Source organism: Ranitomeya variabilis, chromosome 2 (genome assembly GCF_051348905.1).
Source record: "Ranitomeya variabilis isolate aRanVar5 chromosome 2, aRanVar5.hap1, whole genome shotgun sequence".
Lineage (NCBI taxonomy): Eukaryota > Metazoa > Chordata > Amphibia > Anura > Dendrobatidae > Ranitomeya > Ranitomeya variabilis.
Window position 1 is genome coordinate 262,275,373 of NC_135233.1, and position 18,280 is coordinate 262,293,652.

The window sequence follows — 18,280 nt, forward strand, 5'->3', positions numbered from 1 at the left end:
TTCGGGTCAGTACGATTACAGCGATACCTCATTTATATTTTTTTTATGTTTTGGCGCTTTTATACGATAAAAACTATTTTATGGAAAAAATAATTATTTTTGCATCACTTTATTCTGAGGACTATAACTTTTTTATTTTTTCTTTGATGACGCTGTATGGCATCTCGTTTTTTGCGAGACAAGATGACGTTTTCAGCGGTACCATGGATATTTATATCCGTCTTTTTGATCGCGTGTTATTCCACTTTTTATTTGGCGGTATGATAATAAAGCGTTGTTTTTTGCCTCGTTTTTTTTTTTTTTTTTACGGTGTTAACTGAAGGGGTTAACTAGTGGGACAGTTTTATAGGTCGGGTCTCTATGGACGCGGCGATACTAAATATGTGTACTTTTATTGTTTTTATTTTTATTTAGATAAAGAAATGTATTTATAGGAACAATATATATATATTTTTTTGCATTTTTTTTTTTTATTATTATTTTTTTTTTACACATGTGAATTTTTTTTTTTACACTATAACATTGCCCCAGGGGGGGGGCATGATGTTATAGTGTAAGATCGCCGATCTGACACTTTGCTGTGCACTGTGTCAGATCGGCGATCTGACGTGCACAGATCCTGGAGGCTTCCCGGCGCCTGCTCTGAGCAGGTGCAGTGAAGCCACCTTCCTGCAGGACCCGGATGCCGCGGCCATCTTGTATCCGGGCCTTCCGCAGGGAGGAAGAGGTAAGAGACCCTCGGAGCAACGCGATCACATCGCGTTGCTCCAGGGGTCTCAGGGAAGCCCGCAGGGAGCCCCCTCCCTGCGCGATGCTTCCCTATACCGCCGGAACACTGCGATCATGTTTGATCGCAGTGTGCCGGGGGTTAATGTGCTGGGGGCGGTCCGTGACCGCTCCTGGCACATAGTGCCGGATGTCAGCTGCGATAGTCAGCTGACACCCGGCCGTGATCGGCCGCGCTTTCCCCGTGAGCACGACTGATCGCGCTGGACGTACTATCCCGTCGGTGGTCATACAGGCTCACCCCACTTCGACGGGATAGTACGTCCAATTATCAGAAAGGGGTTAATGGAAAGTTGAGTAGAAGGAAAAAGTGTTTTAGAAAAAAGTGCACGAGCAACCGGGATAAGTGCAGCCTTGAAAGGATTGTTAAGAAAAGGCCATTCAAAAATTTTGGGGAGATTCACAAGGAGTGGACTGCTGCTGGAGTCATTGCTTCAACAACCACCACACACAGATTTATCCAGGACATGGGCTACAAGTGTTGCATTCCTTGTGTCAAGCCACTCATGACCAATAGACAACGCCAGAAGCATCTTACCTGGTCCAAGGATAAAAAGAACTGGACTGTTGCTCAGTGTTCCAAGATGTTGTTTTCAGATGACAGTAAATTTTGCATTTCATTTGGAAATCAATGTCTCAAAGTCTGGAGGAAGAGTGGAGAGGCCACAATCCAAGCTGCTTGAGGTCTAGTGTGAAGTTTCCACAGTCAGTGATGGTTTGGGGAGCCATGTCATCTGCTGGCCCACTGTGTTTTATCAAGACCAAGTCAGCGCAGCTGTCTACCAGGAAATTTTAGAGCACTTCATGCTTCCCTCTGCTGACAAGCTTTTTGGAGATGGAAATTTCATTCTCCAACAGGACTTGGCACCTGTCCACACTGCCAATAGTACAAATACCTGGTTTAAAAACAACAGTATCACTGTGCTTGATTGGCCGGCAAACTCACCTGACCTTAACCCCATAGATAATCTATGGGGTATTGTCAAGAGGAAGGTGAGATACACCAGACCCAACAATGCAGATGAGCTGAAGGTTGCTATCAACACCTCAGCAGTTCCACAGGCTGATCGCCTCCATGCCATGCCACAATGATGCAGTTATTGATGCAAAAGGAGCCCCAACCAAGTATTAAAAGCATTTACTGAACATACATTCAGTAGGCCAACATTTCGGATTTTAAAATCATTTTTCGAGCTGGTGTTATAAAGTATTCTAACTTACTAAGAAAATGACTTTTGGGTTTTCACTAGCTGTAAGCCATAATCATCAAAATTAACAGAAATAAACACATGAAATAGATCACTCTGTAATGACTCTATATGAGTTTCACCTTTTATATTGAAGAACTTAAATAAGTTAACTTTTTGATGATATTCTAATTTTGAGGGATGCACCTGTATATAGCGTACTGTTGGGGGTCAATCATACTACATAGGGAGCTGTTGGGGACCATCATACTATACAGGGGACTGTGAAGTGGACTATCATACTATAAAGGGGGCTATGAGGTGAACCATCACACTATATGAGGGGCTGTTGTGGGTACCATCATACTATATAGGAGCTGTGAGGTTTACCATCATAATATATAAGGAGCAGTTGGATATACCATCATATTATATGTGGGTGTGTTGGGAGGACCATCATACTATAAAGGGGGCTATTGGAAGAACCATAATAAAATATGGGGGACTCTGAGGTGGACCATCATACTATATAGGGGACTGTGATGTGTACCATCATACTAAATAGGGGACTGTTGGAGGGACCATCATACTATATGGGAGGCTGTGAGGTGGACCATCATACTATATAGGGCGCTGTGATGTGGACCATCATACTATAAAGGTGGCTGTGAGAGGACCGCCATACAGTATTGGGGCTGTGGGGGATCTTCATAGTGTATGGGGTATCTATCATACTGTGTGGGTTGGCTGTGAGGGGACCATCTTACTGTGTAGGGTGGCTGTGGTTTATAATCATACTATGTGGAGTGGCTGTGGTGGACTGTCTTGAGGTCTTTTGGGTACATTATTCGATGGGGATGTGGTGACTATCATACTGTATAGGATGGTTATGGGTGACATCACACTTTATATAGAAGCCTGTGTATATTGGAGGCTGTTGTGGATACCATACTGTATGGGAGGCTGTGGTGACAATCTTACTTTGTGAGGTGCTCTGGGGCATCATACTTGGTGGAAGATTTGTAGGACAATCATACTGTGAGGGTATAATACTCTATGGGGGTGATGAAAGGGGTATCATAGTGAGTGAGATCACTTAGGGGCTTCAGTAGGGGCAAAATAACTGTCTGAATGCTTCAACACGTTTCGTTTTCCATTTCTTAAATTGTTGAAAGATTTGCTCTTCTTTGACTATGACGTGAAAGGACTTTTTCTATGGGGCGTCAGTTATTTCTATGTACACCCCTGCTCATAAGCATTATTACAATAAAGAGGCATTGAGGGTCATTATTATAAGGAGGCACAATGGGGAGGGATCATTAACATTTTTAGGGAAAGCAAGGAATCACTATTATTATTATTATTATTAAAGAGGTATAGGGTTATTTTTATAAGAAGTCAAGGGGAAGCATTATTAAAGGAGGCACAGAGGAATAACTATAAGGTATCACAAGTTGTGGTTTGTGTAGCGGTGGTAGAATGTGAGGAGGATCCTGGAAAATCAGTAAAGTGAAGATGTCTATGTGTTACATTCTGCAAGGACAAGTTATGGAAGGAATAAGAGGTCAAGGCCGTTTGAACCAAATACAAAGGGAAAGGGAAAATGAATGACAACAATCACCGAGAACGTCACTAGTGAGATCTGCACAATATACACCTAAATGGTCTGGAGAGCACTGGTGTAAAACTGATATTACTATTATATGGTCACTGTATGGTGGTAATATCAGTCTTAGTACAGTGTGGTCCCAAAGCAAGAGCTCGAATGGCGCACCCAATTATTACAAGTCTTTCATAATTAAATAGGTCTTTTTATATAGGCCAAAGGGACTTTTGGGGCCCCCTAGGCTCCAAGGCACAGGTGCGATTGCGACCCTTGCACCTACTGTAACTACACCTGTGATCATGTTACCGCAAGTATAAGATTTGCATACATGTGGTCACCTGCTAGCTAGATGTGCACGACCTTGGTCAATACAAGTGAAATTAGCAAAGCCGAGTTCAATTAGTCGGAATGTGGCCGGCTGCTCTCATTGCCGGCATCGGAGAATTCTCAGTGTGCGCTTCAGGGATTCATAAGTCTGACGATTCAGAAGTCTGAAGTTACATCGACTTTAACCTCAATAGCTTTAACGATCAGTACTGTGGCATTATCAATATTGTATATGCTGCTAATATTTGGTTATGTTTTGTTGGTATTTGTGTGTAATGTTCCAATATTATTATTTTGATATAGTTATTTAATCTTGTATAGCGGTATTACTGGTATTATTATAAATATTGGTCTTGTAGTAAATCTTGATTTCCTCCAGGCAGGGTAATATTAGTAATATATGTCCCCATCTGGTGCTCGGGATGGGGACACCATGGGCCTGTGTGATTTCATATGCCGGGGCTGAAATTCAGTCCCAGCCGGTCCCTGATAAGAGACATCTCCTCAGAAGAAGAATGGGTGCAAGTCCCATGATCAAATGGCACTGTCTTGCAGGCCATGTATTGTGTTATGACACTATGTTGTGGGCACTCTCAGGCACAATGCTTTCATACCTTCTCTGCTTTGGCAGTCACATGCAAATATTTCCTACCCATAAAATGCAACTGTATAAAACTCCCCAGGATTTTCCCCAAAGCTCTGATCACACAGCTACAATGCCCAAAACTTGGGATCATTAGTGTTACAGTGCCGCGCGATTGACTGCTTTTCTTCATGACGTAAGGGGTACACGTGACTCATGACCGCCTTTACTGACTTAAATTGCCTAACCTTAATTACTTACTGAATCCGATCTATCGTAAACTGCCTTATCATAAGGTCCCCACCTGAATAATGACATTACACCAGATTTGGATTAAATGGCCAAAGCAGCCTTTTATTAAATATACATTACAACATGTAAACAATATCCCCCCCAGGGAGTGGTGGTCCTCGAAGCCTAAAAAATAACCTTGCATAAATTCAAATTGTGTACCTTGGCCTCCAGGCTTAGTCTTGCCTCCAGCCGCTAAGCACCAGCTCGGATGCAGGTAATGACCAACCCGGCCAAACCAACCGATTACCAAATCCTTTAATCAGCCCCTCCACGGGCTGATCTACCACAACCACTCGCAATCCACTCCGGGGGAGTACAGGACCACTAGAGGTCCCCCCCTACAATCCGCCATTCCCCTCTTTCCACCAACTTTGAGGACCTCCCTCCCCCGCCACCAACATAAATGTTTTGACACCTCAAACATTTGTGTCCCTCCACACCTTCAAACCCGTCTCAATTCCTTCCTGAACGAGACACCACATGTCGACCCCGATTGCATTTAAATGCACGCCATCTGCCCTCCAATATTCGCCCTTTCCGGATTCCAAATTTACGTGACGTACTACCAACGCCCCATTCCGCGCCATGAACCGAGATACCGCTCTATTTACTTTTATTCTGGCCTTATTTATCCCCTCAATTGAGCGAGCACCACGCCACACCTTCCTAGGGATAATATCCGACCAATAACAACTTCGGAAACGCCGCCCAAAGTCTTAAAATGTCGAACTTTATGTCCTTTATCAATTCCCTACAGGGCCTCTTGGCCAAGTCATTGCCGCCCAAATGGATTACTACCACATCCGGAGCTCGATCCAAACGAACAAACTGGTGGAACTCCGGCAAAAACTGGCTCCATATCATTCCGCATTTCCCGATCCACCGCAGAATCGCTGACTCTCTTGAGAACCCCAGTTGCCGTCTGGCCGAATTGCGGCCCGCAAAGCCGCCCAAAAAACGAAAGAGTGGCCCATGATCCACACCAGCCGGTGCTCGCAGCCGAAATAGATAACACAACAATAAGAAAAAAAACACTCAACTATTAAACCATTAGACCAAGTCCGGGCGGATATAGGAAATGAATCTCCTCGACTCCCACAGACCGATCTTTTTAACCACCTCCTCGCCCAGGCCCCACCTGGCAGCTTCCGTCGCTGCGCCGATCCTAAATGAGTGCCCACTGTAATCCCCCGGTGAAATTCCCCCTGCGATCAAACATTTCTTAAAAACCGCTATGAACTGAAGTCGAGATAAAAAGGAACCGTCCTCATGGACCAAAAGGGGGTTGGACAACCCTCCGCCCATCCCCATGAAAGCATTGACACACAGGACAGGGCATAACGGGGAACCGGCCACCTAATAACACCACTTTACAGCCTTTACCTTGACTGTCTGTCTTGGAAAATCGAAGCCGAATAACTACCCTATCATTATACACGTTCACGTCTTCCCTCAACAAACCCCTTTTGGTTCTTTTAGAGGGGCTGACCAACTCCCCTAACCGAAAGGCTCCAAAGAACGCTAATGCAAAGGCCGCCTTAAAAAGAATTATTTCCCATTGCGATGAACAGACAGAAGCTAACTGATTGCCCAAAATTAGCAATACCTCGTATGATACCGGGCGTCTTTTATCGCTCACTGCCTAACCTTTTCTCCATCCCTTTAACGTCTGAACTACCAAAAAAGACTTTGTGACGTCCTTAAGGCCCCGAGCCTTGAAACCAAATGCAATGCCCGCCAACAACTTGTTCAGTCTCGACACGGACCAACCCGACTCTTTAACATGCCCGATCAACAACAATAATCTGCTCTCATCCTGTAGCCCCGCCCCTAAAGAAGCACCCCACTCTTCCAAGTACCCCATGCCTGCTGATACTGCCTCCAAGACCTAGCCGATAAAGAATTCTGAAACAGATAATCTACTGCCCGCCAGGAAGCTTCCATAACTCCGCTGGGCACTCCCGGCCTGTTGACTGCGCCTGAGGTACCAATTCTCGAAAACGATCTCCCTGCAAGTGAGAAAGAGCAACAAAGCCAGGGTTAGAAGCCATCGTCCTGACCTCCGGCACAATCCACAAATTCAAAGATAAGCCCAAAAACACCAAATGCTGCAAAATTTTAACTACCGCTGGTGAATCAGCCGACAGTGAATTTATCGCCACGGCAACCGCATCGGACCCACATGGAAAACGAATCTTCCTGTCTTGCACACTGTTACCCCATAACGACAACGCAACAACGATAGGAAACAAATGAGGAAGAACCCGATTTTGTAGCCAACGTTGGTCCCGCCAGAAACCAGGCCATTCAGCCAACAACCAACTGCCTTGAAAAAAACAAACCAAAACCACGATCGTCCACCACGGCAATGATGAAACCCAAATCATCTGAATTCACGACCGGTTTTATCCAGATAGACTTTCCGTTGTAATTCTCCCAAAAATTCGCCCATACTGCCAAATCTTCACGCAATTCCTTCTTTAGTCTGATAAAATGAACCGGAGATCGAACGCCCTTGGTCGCCAAAGACAACCTGCGGCAGAATGCCCTTCCCATCGGCATGATAAGGCAAGCGAAGTTCAATTTGCCAAGCAAAGATTGTACCTCCCTTAGCTTCAATTTTTTAGCACTACATGCCCTAGACACCTCTTCGCTCAGAGCGCTAACCTTCTCTCCAGGCAACCTGCACACCATTTCTAAGGTATCGATTTCTATACCCAGAAAACTCAGAACAGTGACTGGACCCACAGTTTTGTCCGCAGCTAAAGGAACCCCGAAAATCTTGCACACTCTCTCCATAGTGTGCAATAGCACCGAGCAATCGGTACTTTGAGCCGGGCCTATAAACAGGAAATCATCCAGATAGTGAATGCAAGATTTCAAGCCCGACACGTCTTTCACCACCCACTCCAAAAAGGTGCTAAAAGTTTCGAAGTACGCGCAGGAAAGGGAACAACCCATGGGGAGACATCGATCGACGAAAAAACCTCCATCCCAAAAGCAACCCAGAAGATGCATACTCTCCGGGTGAACCGGTAGTAGCCTGAACGCGGCTTCGATATCCGTTTTCGCCAACAGTGCGCCACCCCCACATACCCGCACCCAATCTATAGCCGCATCAAATGAAGTGTAAATCACCGAGCATAACTGAGGGTCAATTCCATCATTTTCTGAGGACCCTTTCGGAAAGGACAGATGATGAATCAATCTGAATTTATTGGGTTCCTTTTTTGGTACCACGCCCAACGGGGAAACCCTCAAATTGCGTATAGGCGCAACTGGAAAAGGGCTGGCCATCCTGCCCAATTTAACTTCGCTTTCCAGCTTATTAGCAACCACGTCAGGAAATTGCAGAGCCGATTTCAAATTTTTTGTGGAAAAATTATGTGCCGCATCCACGAATGGAATACGGAAACCATCCCGAAAACCTCTTTCTAACAAAGCTGCAGCTGGTGTATCAGGGTACCTATTTAGAAATGGCACCATCACGTCCAGACGAATTGGCGTCATTCCTTTTTTCAGAACCGTCTCCGCTTCTCTGTCTGCCACCCTTAAGGGTATGTGCACACGTTGCGGATTTCTTGCAGAAATTTCCTGAAGAAAACCGGAAATTTTCTGCAAGAAATCCGCATTTTTTTTTGCGTTTTTTTTTCCGTTTTTTTCGCGGTTTTTTAGCATTCTGCAAGCGTAATTAGCTTGCAGAATGCTAAAGTTTTCCAAGCGATCTGTAGCATCGCTTGGAAAACTGACTGACAGGTTGGTCACACTTGTCAAACATAGCGTTTGACAAGTGTGACCAACTTTTTACTATAGATGCAGCTTATGCAGCATCTATAGTAAAAGATAGAATGTTTAAAAATAATAAAAAAAATAAAAAAATGCTTATACTCACCCAGACATCTCCTCAGGGGCGTCCGTTCCTCTTCCTATAGCTGGTCTGTGCGCACAGGACCTTCCGTGACGTCACGGTCACGTGAGCGGTCACATGACCGCTCACGACCAATCACAGGACAGTGACGTCATCGGCAGGGTCCTTCACCGCACATCAGCTACAGGAACCGAAGCGACAGCATGCAGTGGAGGCGGGAAGACATCGAGGGTGAGTATAGGACTATTTTTTATTTTAATTCTTATTTTTTGACCACTTATATGGTGCCCAGTCCGTGGAGGAGAGTCTCCTCTCCTCCACCCTGGGTACCAACCGCACATAATCTGCTTACTTCCCGCATCGTGGGCACAGCCCCGTGCGGGAAGTAAGCAGATCAATGGACCCCTAGGTGTGCGGAATCCCCTGCAATTCCGCATTTTAATGAACATGTTGCTTTTTTTTCCGCGATGCGATTTTTTCGCGGAAAAAAAGGCTACATTTGCACAAAAAATGCAGAATACACTTTTTTTCGCGTTTTTTTTCGCGTTTTTATCACGTTTTTATAGCGAAAAAACGCGAAAAAAACGCGAAAAATACTTAACGTGTGCACATGGCCTAAAACATTTGGATGACCCGTGTGGTCCCCCGCAAGTTGCACATTCATGCTTGAATTTGCATTTTCCCCCAAATTTACATGATCCCTCATTGAATGCAAAGCACAGTCCTCTCTGCATTGCCGCTGAGTGTCCCGACTGCCCTGAACCCCCAGCGCTTCCAGGAAAAACTGGCTGCCTGACCCGAAGTGTGACAGAACCATAACCTTCATCCACAAAGCTATATCTTTGTGATCCCACCGAATACTGGGCCTAATGGCCTTCCGCTGCCGGAATTGCTCATCATATCTGAGCCAACCTTGGCCCCCGTAAGTTCGATAAGCTTCCCCAATCACAACCATGTAACAAAAGAGCCCCGAGCAGTTCTCGGGGGACCTCTCCTCAATCACACTCGCCAAAATGGCGAATGCCTGCAACCAGTTAGAAAACGTCCTAGGAATCAGCCTAAAACGCCTTTTCTCTTCCTCCTCTTTTTTTAAATCATCTTTGCGCAGCCTGTCCAATTGAAAACGCTCTAGTGGTAATAAGGAGAATATTTCCACGTAATCCCCTTTCCAAATTTTCTCCCTAGTTTCACTTTTTAAGTGTGCACCCAACGGTCCCTCGAAACAAACATATACCTCCCCATGGGCCGCGTCATCCAAACGGTATCTTTTTCCGCTTCCCCTGCCTGACTAGCAACAGACACGCTAACCAATGATACGGCAGCACTCGGCGCCGCAGCATCATTCCCCACGTTATCTGACGACATACTACAAGAACTAATATGCATGATAAGACCTAACCCCCCCGACTCCCCCCATAAATACATACCGACTAACACCGACAGAGGGAGCTAACACAGGGGTACATGAAAGAAAAGGATTGTCCTCACCTAGCTGCCCGAACGCTGTGGACCCGGGCTGCCGAAGATCCTGAAGCCAGACGAACGTGCTCCTCTCCTGGGCTCTCCATCCGTTGATCCCCGGGTAAGTCAGACGGCCGACTGCCGTCCTGTGATACCCCATCCGAAGGTGCAGGGTCCCTTGCTGCCGCCGCTGTGAAGATGCCTGAGCCAGCGTAGCGCTGCCCGTGCTGGGAAGTGTTCCTGTCCGCAGCTGTGACATGACCTGACCCCCTGGTTGGTCTCAGCCCCGGCCTGCGCTGGCTAGAAGAAGTCAGCCCTCCAGCTCCGTGTCCCGTCCCAGGCAGAGTGCTGCTGACAGGGCCGGCAGAACGCCGCCCGCTAGATGCCCCACGCCGAGAGGCCTGGGAATAAGGCCCCCGCCACCTGGAAGCGCCCGCTCCTCCGCGCCGAGCAGGCTCACCTGACCTGGTGCAGCCCGCCACTCCTGGTCCCGACACCTGGTGAGACAGACACGCCGAGGAGGAGGCCGACACCTTCCCCTGCTGCAGGCCCCGCCATGCCGCCGGATTCCTCCCGGCTCTGCCGTGGGCCACTGCTGCACTGCTGCTCACGTCTCCCACCGGAGGGTCCCGAGAGGGGCTCCTGATATGGCGCCGGGCCCGAGGGGTGACGTCAGGGCTCAAGCGGGCAGGAGGCCTGGACCTCCGCGGCCGGCGTCCCTCTGCTGGTACCTGGGCCGGTCCCGTCACCGCTCCATCCAGAAGGCTGCTGACGGACTGCTGCAGCCATTCGGTGCCCTGTGTCCTGGCCTGTTCGCGCAGCCTCTGCAGTAAGGCCTCACGTCCATCACTGGGGATTTCAGCAACCGCCGGGCCAGTAGGTGAGCGTGGCAGTTGCTGAGGTGAAATTGGCAGTTTTTTCTCCAGATCACCCCCTCAGAAAGCTCTCCCTGCTTGCTCCTCCCTGCCTCATCCATACCCCGCCCCCCTGTGTCCAATTCAAAAATACACAGTCCAAGGAAACTATTTAACCCCGACTTGCCCTTGCCTACGCTGAGGCTCTGCCATTCCCCGTGACCCCGTCATGCTGGCCTCCCTTGAGGGCCAGGGGCCCAGTATGGCCTTTCCTGGACCTGTCATCAGTATCAGAGCTGTGGTGGTCTGCACCCAACACTCCCAGTGATCAGCTGTTGCCAGATCCCGTAGTAGCTTCAATTTAACACAACAGCATAGATCCATACAATGTTAGTGACTCTATTCGGTATTGCACATTGGATCACATTCACTTCATAAGGAGCTGAGCTGCAGAACCGGAGTACGGCCACGGTACGTTGTATAGAGCTGTGCTGATCCGACCTTGTATACTTGTATTCATCCAGTCACTGGAAGAGCTGATTGGTGGGAGAGCCAAGTGTCAGACCCCCACCTGGTCTGATATTGGTCATATACCATTTTGCATCTGGTACTAAAAATAGTCAGTTATGAGCGACAGAAATCAGCTCCGTTATTCTCACGCTAAGGCTGGATTTTCACACTGGATTTTTCTGTGTTGTTTTTCTTTTAAGTTGGCCTTTTTTAGGTCAAAACACTGCACACAGATGTTTCTGTAAAGTCGTGCAAAATATTGTACAGTCTCCAAGTCTAAATGTATGGCACTTTGATTTTTTTAAATTTTGTGGTTTTTTTGTAGCATTCTGAGTGGTCACTGGCATTTTTTGTGATGCAGCATACTATGAGTGTGGATATGGTTATCATAAACCATCAAAAAAGCTAGAAAAAATGCAATGAAAAACACTTAAAGTCCATGGCATTTTTTACAGGCATTTAAAAACGCTAAAAAAAATATTGTAAAGGAGCATTATGGCTTCAACAACTTTAGCTGTATAAGTTACTACTGTCCAAGAGGAATCCTGGTTGGGAGCTAAAAACACAGCAAGAGTCAGGCCGTGGTTCACAGTCCGTATTTTTGCCTCAGGGCTAGCTCACGCCAGCGTATTCATCGGACAAGTGCTATCCAATTATTTTTTTTATCGGATAGCACTCAGACCAATGTTATTCAATGGGGCAGTGCAGATACATGATTTTTTTTCACTGACAGAATCTGTCAGTGAAAAAAATAACAGCATGCTGAGAGTTCACTTTGAAATCGGATGCCACTCATCCATTCAAGTCTATGGGTGTGTGGAAATCATCGGACTGCACTCGCTTCCAATTTATGCTGGACTCACAGAATGGAGAAGATAGAGAACAACATTTCTCCATCTTCTCATAGTATGTTCTCATCTGAGAAAATTGGATTACGCTATGCGGACACTCAGATCAAACTGATCAGAGTTTAATCAGTGTCATTTGCATAATCAACCTGATTTTCTCAGATGAGAATTATCTATGGCCATCTGACTGTAGCCTGAAGGGAAAAATTAGCAAAATGTTCAGTTTTCTTCTTCTTTTTATTTTGGCGAACATTTTTTTTGTTCCATAAGACAAAGTGCAAATAATAGATAATGATGATTTCACACAGATCAATAATGATATCCTTCAGGCAGGGTTAATGCTCTGTGACCATATGGTAACTGGTAAGGTGAGCAGAGACAGGAGGCTCCCTGCTAAGATGTCACTGGAAAGCTGCAAAAATACTTCAAGGCTCAAGAGGAAAAGCTAAAATTCTCATCCTGCAAGGCTTGAGGCTGATGGTGACCGGCTGACCTGCAGGACTCAGGAAAGTATCATCTTCTGACCCGTGCCAGAAGGACGCTGAAGATTAATCTGAAGAGGGCAGTAGGTTGCTTTGGGAGCTCATATGTTCCCAACCATCACCAAAAATCATTAAACAAAAAATTAAATGAAGAAATAACAGAATAATAGAAGAAAACAGAAATATAAAGATGATATGTTTCTGCGTTCCAGAATTGCCAAGGTTTTCAGGGTCAGCTAGTATAGGATCAGATATGTGAAATTTCAATGACAAATCTTTTTGTTCCCCAAGAATATTAGCCGCTATCAAGAGTTTGGAGGGGTCTGAAGGAGGACCTCTGGAGAATTAACAAAGAGGTGTAGAAGGAACACTGAGTCTGCAGAAGGGACTGACATGTCTGGCAGGAACAGCAGGGTGTGGAGAAGGAGGAACAGGGGTTCTGGAGGAGAACCAAGTGTTTTGGGGAAGGACAGACACCTCTGGAAGGACCAAGGCTTCTGGAGTAGGAACAACATGTGTGAAAGGAACAGCGGGTCTGGAGGAGAAATAAAAGGGTCCAGAAGGAGAAAGACAGAAATGTCTGGAAGGAACAGAGGGGTACAGATCAGGAATAATGGTGTCTGAATGTTATGATCTGGTGGCCTAAGAGCAGCATGGGACGTACTCTGGAGAAGGTGGTACCTGTACTGACCGCAGACCCTGAACCTAACACCGCAACTAGAAGTAGCCGTGGAATGTACCTAGCGCTCCCTAGACATCTCGACACAGCCGGAGGACTAATTACCCCTAGAGATAGAAAAGGGAAAACTATCTTGCCTCAGAGAAAATCCCCAAAGAACAGGCAGCCCCCCACAAATATTGACTGTGAGAGGAGAGGGAAAAAACATACACAGACTGAAATGAGAATTTAGCAAAGGAGGCCACTTCTAGCTAAATAGAAAGGACAGGACAGAGTACTATGCGGTCAGTACTAAAACACTAGGAAATATCCACCACAGAAAATACAAAAACTCCACAGCTAACTAAAGACATGGAGGGTATATCTGCATCTCCAGAGATACCAGCTTGGCTAAACAAATCCTTATACAGACCAAGCTGGACAAGACAAAACATGGAAAATAACTGAACAATAAGACCACAGCATGTGGACAGCAAAATCAAGGCCAGAACTTATCTTAGTTGAAAAGAACTGCAAAGCAGAAGAGGCCAGGCAGGGATGTGAATCCTCCAGGAACAATGGACAACTGGCACTGACTAAAGGGTGAAGCAAGACTAAATAGCCCTGTCCAAATTGCAAAAAGTGAAAACACCTGATAAATGCTGTGATTCAGAGACAGCAGCGCTACCACTTACAACCACCGGAGGAAGCCCAAGAGCAGAATTCACAACAGTACCCCCCCTAGAGGAGGGGTCACCGAACCCTCACCAGAGCCCCCATGCCGATCCGGACGAGCCAAATGAAAGGCACGAACCAAATCATCAGCATGAACATCGGAGGCAACAACCCAAGAATTATCCTCCTGGCCATAACCCTTCCATTTGACAAGATACTGAAGCCTCCGCCTCGAAAAACGAGAATCCAAAATCTTCTCAACCACATACTCCGACTCCCCATCAATCAACACTGGGGCAGGAGGATCAACAGAGGGAACAACGGGCACCACATATTTCCGCAACAAAGATCTATGAAAAACATTATGGATGGAAAAAGAGGCTGAAAGAGCCAAACGAAAAGACACTGGATTGATAATCTCAGAAATCCTATAAGGGCCAATAAACCGAGGCTTAAACTTAGGGGAAGAAACCTTCATAGGGACATGACGGGAAGACAACCAGACCAAATCCCCAACCCGAAGCCGGGAACCAACACAGCGACGACGGTTAGCAAAACGCTGAGCCCCTTCCTGAGACAACACCAAATTGTCAACAACATGAGCCCAAATTTGCTGCAACCTGTCAACCACAGAGTCCACCCCAGGACAATCAGAAGGCTCAACCTGCCCTGAAGAAAAACGAGGATGAAAACCAGAGTTACAAAAGAAGGGTGAAACCAAGGTAGCAGAACTAGCCCGATTATTAAGGGCAAACTCGGCCAATGGCAAGAAAGCCACCCAATCATCCTGATCAGCAGACACAAAGCATCTCAAATAAGTTTCCAAAGTCTGATTAGTTCGCTCGGTTTGGCCATTTGTCTGAGGATGAAATGCGGAAGAAAAAGACAAATCAATGCCCAGCCTAGCACAAAAGGCCCGCCAAAACCTAGAAACAAACTGGGAACCTCTATCGGACACAATGTTCTCCAGAATGCCATGCAAACGAACCACATGCTGAAAAAACAACGGAACCAAATCAGAAGAGGAAGGCAACTTAGGCAAAGATACCAAATGAACCATCTTAGAAAACCGGTCACAAACCACCCAGATAACTGACATCCTCTGGGAAACCGGAAGATCAGAAATAAAATCCATAGAAATATGCGTCCAAGGCCTCTCAGGGACCGGCAAAGGCAAAAGCAACCCACTAGCGCGGGAACAGCAAGGCTTGGCCCGCGCACAAGTCCCACAGGACTGCACAAAAGAACGCACATCCCGTGACAAAGAAGGCCATCAAAAGGACCTACCAACCAAATCTCTGGTACCAAAAATCCCCGGATGACCAGCTAACACAGAACAATGAACCTCCGAAATCACTTTACTAGTCCATCTGTCAGGAACAAACAATTTCCCCACTGGACAGCTGTCAGGTTTATCAGCCTGAAATTTCTGAAGAACCCGTCGTAAATCAGGGGAGATGGCAGAAAGAATCACCCCTTCCTTCAGAATACCGACTGGCTCAAGGACCCCAGGAGAATCAGGCAAAAAGCTCCTAGAGAGGGCAGCAGCCTTAACATTCTTAGAACCCGGAAGATACGAGACCACAAAATCAAAACGGGAGAAAAACAGGGACCATCGGGCCTGTCTAGAATTCAGCCGTTTGGCAGACTCAAGATAAATCAGATTCTTATGATCGGTCAAGACCACAATACGGTGCTTGGCCCCCTCAAGCCAATGTCGCCACTCCTCAAATGCCCACTTCATAGCCAACAACTCACGATTGCCGACATCATAATTGCGTTCCGCAGGCGAAAACTTTCGAGAAAAGAAGGCACACGGTTTCATCAAGGAACCATCAGAATTCCTCTGAGACAAAACGGCCCCTGCCCCAATCTCAGAAGCGTCAACCTCAACCTGAAAAGGAAGAGAAACATCCGGCTGATGCAACACAGGGGCAGAAGTAAATCGGCGTTTAGGCTCCTGAAAGGCAGAAACAGCCGCAGAGGACCAATTCATAACATCAGCGCCTTTCTTCGTCAAATCGGTCAGGGGTTTAACCACACTGGAGAAGTTGGCAATGAAACGGCGATAAAAATTAGCAAAGCCCAAAAATTTCTGAAGGCTCTTCACGGATGTGGGCTGGATCCAATCATGAATCGCCTGAACCTTAACCGGATCCATTTCTATAGATGAGGGAGAAAAAATGAAGCCCAAAAAAGAAATCTTCTGTACTCCAAAGAGGCACTTAAACCCCTTCACAAACAAGGCATTATCACGAAGGATCTGAAATACCATCCTGACTTGTTTCACATGAGACTCCCAATCATCTGAAAAAATCAAAATATCATCCAAATATACAATCATGAATTTATCAAGATAATTCCGAAATATATCATGCATGAAGGACTGAAACACAGATGGAGCATTAGAGAGTCCGAATGGCATCACAAGGTATTCAAAATGGCCTTCGGGCGTATTAAACGCAGTTTTCCATTCGTCCCCCTGCTTAATACGAACAAGATTATATGCCCCTCGAAGGTCAATCTTAGTAAACCAACTAGCCCCCTTAATCCTAGCAAACAGATCAGAAAGCAAAGGCAAAGGGTATTGGAATTTGACCGTGATCTTATTCAAGAGGCGATAATCAATACAGGGTCTCAAGGAGCCATCTTTTTTGGCAACAAAGAAAAAACCTGCTCCCAATGGTGAAGAAGATGGCCGAATATGCCCCTTCTCCAAGGACTCCTTCACATAGCTCCGCATGGCGGTATGTTCTGGCACAGACAGGTTGAAAAGTCGGCCTTTAGGGAACTTACAGCCTGGAATCAAGTCAATAGCACAATCACAGTCCCTATGCGGTGGAAGGGAACTGGACTTGAGCTCATTGAATACATCCTGGAAATCTGACAAAAACTCAGGAATTTCAGAAGAGGGGGAGGAGGCAATTGACATCACAGGAACGTCGCCATGAACCCCCTGACAACCCCAACTAGTCACAGACATAGATTTCCAATCTAATACCGGATTATGCACCTGTAACCATGGGAAACCCAGCACAATAGCATCATGCAAATTATGCAACACCAGAAAATTACAATCTTCCTGATGGGCTGGCGCCATGCACATGGTCAGCTGTGTCCAAAACTGAGGTTTATTTTTAGCCAACGGTGTAGCATCAATGCCCCTCAAAGGAATAGGACTCTGCAAAGGCTGCAAGGGGAAACCACAACGTCTGGCAAATTCTAAGTCCATTAAATTTAGAGCGGCGCCTGAATCCACAAATGCCATGACAGAAAATGACGATAATGAGCAGATCAGGGTCACAGATAACAGAAATTTAGGTTGTACAGTACTGATGGTAACAGAAACAGCGATTCTCTTGGTACGCTTAGGGCAATCAGAAATAACATGAGCAGAATCGCCGCAGTAAAAACACAACCTATTCTGACGTCTGAATCCTTGTCGTTCAGCTCTAGACACAATCCTATCACACTGCATAGGCTCAGGACTCCACTCGGAAGACAATGCCATAGTGTGCACAACTCTGCGCTCGCGCAAGCGCCGATCAATCTGAATGGCCAGAGACATAGAATCACTCAGATCAGCAGGCGTGGGGAACCCCACCATAACATCTTTAACGGATTCAGAAAGACCCTTTCTGAAGATTGCCGCCAAGGCATCCTCATTCCATTTAGTCAGTACAGACCATTTTCTAAACTTCTGGCAATATGATTCTGCCGCTTCTTGACCCTGAGACAGGGCCAACAAGGTCTTCTCAGCATGATCCACTGAATTAGGTTTGTCATACAATAACCCAAGCACCTGAAAAAAGGTGTCTACATTAAGCAACGCCGGATTCCCAGGTTCCAGGGCAAATGCCCAATCCTGGGGGTCACCACGCAGCAGAGATATAATAATTTTAACCTGCTGGATGGGATCACCAGAGGAATGGGGTTTCAGAGAAAAAAACAGTTTACAGTTATTTTTAAAGCTCAGAAATTTGGACCTATCCCCAAAAAACAAATCAGGAGTAGGAATTCTAGGCTCTAAAACTGGAGTCTGAACGATATAATCGGAAATACCCTGTACTCTAGCAGCAAGTTGATCCACACGAGAAGCCAATCCCTGAACATCCATACCAGCGCCGAACTCCTGAGCCAC

The 18,280-nt window shown here is 46.3% G+C and overlaps 1 long non-coding RNA gene across 1 annotated transcript in view; it reads right to left on the reverse strand.

Annotated features, from left to right (window-relative positions):
* LOC143809326 (uncharacterized) overlaps positions 1-10,978 on the reverse strand; it is a 53,293-nt gene extending 42,315 nt beyond the window's left edge. The window contains exon 1 of the long non-coding RNA XR_013222218.1: positions 10,140-10,978. This is a non-coding gene — a long non-coding RNA (uncharacterized LOC143809326). The remainder of the gene's footprint in view (positions 1-10,139) is intronic.
* Between the last annotated feature and the right edge of the window lie 7,302 nt (positions 10,979-18,280).